The following is a 2502-nucleotide window of genomic DNA, read 5'->3' on the forward strand; positions in this document are numbered from 1 at the left end:
ATATATATATATATATATATATATATATATATATATATATATAGTAGGTCAGATGTTAACTTGAGTATTTGTTTTTGTCATATATGTATGTAGAAATGAATATAAAATTTTTAATTGGCAGAGAAATTACAAAAATGATTCAAGGGCTGAGAGTTTCATGCATGACACTTATCAAGCTCTGGTAAGAATTTGATAAGTGCTATGCATGAAACTTATAGTTTTGTAGGTTTTCTGCCAATTAAAATATGGGTCTGCATATGTGTGTGTGTGTGGGTTTATGTTCTATTACTACTGCTTTTTCTTCCAGACCTATATATAAATATATAAGCTTGGCTGTATGGTTGAGAAGTGTGCTTCCCAACCACGTAGTTTTGGGTTCATTCCCACTAGTAGTCACCTCCATTCAAAATGGAAGTGATTACCAATACTTGAAGAATTGTGGAAATTCATTCTACAAAATGCACTGCCTGTCTGGGAATTGAAACCCTGATCTTGTGATCATGAATGCAATACCCTAACCACTAGGCCATACACCTGATATATATGAAGCAAAACTGAGCTAAAAGAAATAACTCATAGTGGCTGGTGGCATGTAATTGAACAACATAAACAAATGCAAGTATATGGAATACCAAACAATATAGATTGTTGATTTATTAAAATTATCCCTATTAGAAACCAGGCCAGAACGGACAGCTGGAACCTGTTGCAGCTCCCCCGCTAGCCAGCTGCTGTCAAACCATCCAACCCATGCCAGCATGGAAAATGGATGCTAAATGATATGATGATATGATATCCCTACCTCTAGAGGCTGTATCATAATTTCCAAATAGCAGTTAAGACCAGCTCCACATGAGAAGTCTTGAGATAGTCTTAAGTCTCATGCATTTCTCAATGTTGACATACCATTGAGGAAAAAGACAGGGTTATTGTCTGGAGATAAGAGGACAGTAGTGGAAATACCTTTCTGCCTCATCAGCACGACAGTTGTCTAACCATATCACTATTAACCAAAAGACTTATCTTAATATATGTGTATATATATATATGTGTGTGGGTAAGTTTGGAGGGATATATTTGGGCAGATACTGTGGCTCTCAGTTAAGTCCCTGTATTTGATGTTTATGACTACTATTAGTTGTCAGTCACTCTGTAAATTCCTCCAATGGGCAATTCTGTGTTTGTTTCATTGGACGGTAATATTGTCTGGAGTATATATTGGCAGTAATTATGATGATATAGAATATGGAGACCTGTTTATCCTCAAATTTTATTTCCCCTTATTTTACAATTTTATACAACATATTTGACCATAATAATATGCTGTATAAAACTGTAAAATATGGGGAAATAAATTTTGAGGATGAACAAGTCTCCATATTCTATATTGTCATAATTACTGTTAATATATATGTATATGCATGCCTTGCAAGATCCCTTGTGCTGATCCATGTAAAAAGCACCCAGCACACTCCATAAAGTGGTTGACCTTAGGAAGGGCATCCAGCCATACAAAACCAAGTCAGATCAGACTGAAACTTGGTACAGCTCCCCAGCTTGCCAGCCCTGGTCAAACCATCCAACCCATGCCAGCATGGAAAACGGATGATAAATGGTGATGATGATATATGGTGATAGAAGCAGAGCCACCCTAGGGTAGGTGTTGTAGCCATTGCAGTATTGGTGCCCAGAGTGGTCATAGGCCCATGAATTTATGGGCTATACAGGAAAGATTTGATATGGGTGGGTGAGGGTATCCATTTCTTTTCATCTAACCCCTATACCCATTAGCATCTAAAAATGGCTCAGAAGGGAATAACTTATTGAAAAAAGAAAATAAAAGTTATTTGCTTTCTTTATTACAATTATCATTAGGGATAGTGCTTATGTGTAGTTTCTCTAGCATGAAGTAAATAAGAGATAAGATAACTTATAGATATAAACCACTGTCTTCTGTGTTTGTTACTAACTGATAACTAACTATTTGCGTAGTGACAAACACTTGGTTGTCTGCCAATTATATGCATGACTGCACAGTATCAACATCTAATTTAATCATGTGTGAGTATGTTAAGAAGCTTGCTTTCCAATCATGTGGTCTTTGGTTCAGTCCCACTGTGTGGCACTTTGGGCAAGTGTCTTCTATTATACTCTGGGCTGTTCAAAGTTTTGTGAGTGAATTTTGTAGATGGAAACAGAAGAAGCCTGTCGTATATATATATATATATATATATATATGGGAGAATATACGAAAAAACAACAACAGACGAGGACAGGTGGTGTAAATAACAAAAGGATGTATTAGTATGACGCTCGGGAATACGGAAAGTCTTTGACGTTTCGAGCTACGCTCTTCAACAGAAAGAATACGGAGAAAACAAGGAGAAAAACACGGAGTAAAAAAATTGAATAGTGTCCAGTCAACGGTCAATCATAATAATGGCTGATCATAACAATGGCTGACCGGAAGTTAGAAATTCTTTAGCCAATATATATATATAT

The 2502-nt window shown here is 36.1% G+C and overlaps 1 protein-coding gene across 1 annotated transcript in view; it reads left to right on the forward strand.

The window, feature by feature from the left end:
* Window positions 1-2502, forward strand: part of LOC106873506 (ribosome biogenesis protein BMS1 homolog) — a 48358-nt gene that overhangs the window by 19335 nt on the left and 26521 nt on the right. The window lies entirely within an intron of this gene.

This window comes from Octopus bimaculoides, chromosome 3 (genome assembly GCF_001194135.2).
Source record: "Octopus bimaculoides isolate UCB-OBI-ISO-001 chromosome 3, ASM119413v2, whole genome shotgun sequence".
In the NCBI taxonomy this organism is placed as follows: domain Eukaryota; kingdom Metazoa; phylum Mollusca; class Cephalopoda; order Octopoda; family Octopodidae; genus Octopus; species Octopus bimaculoides.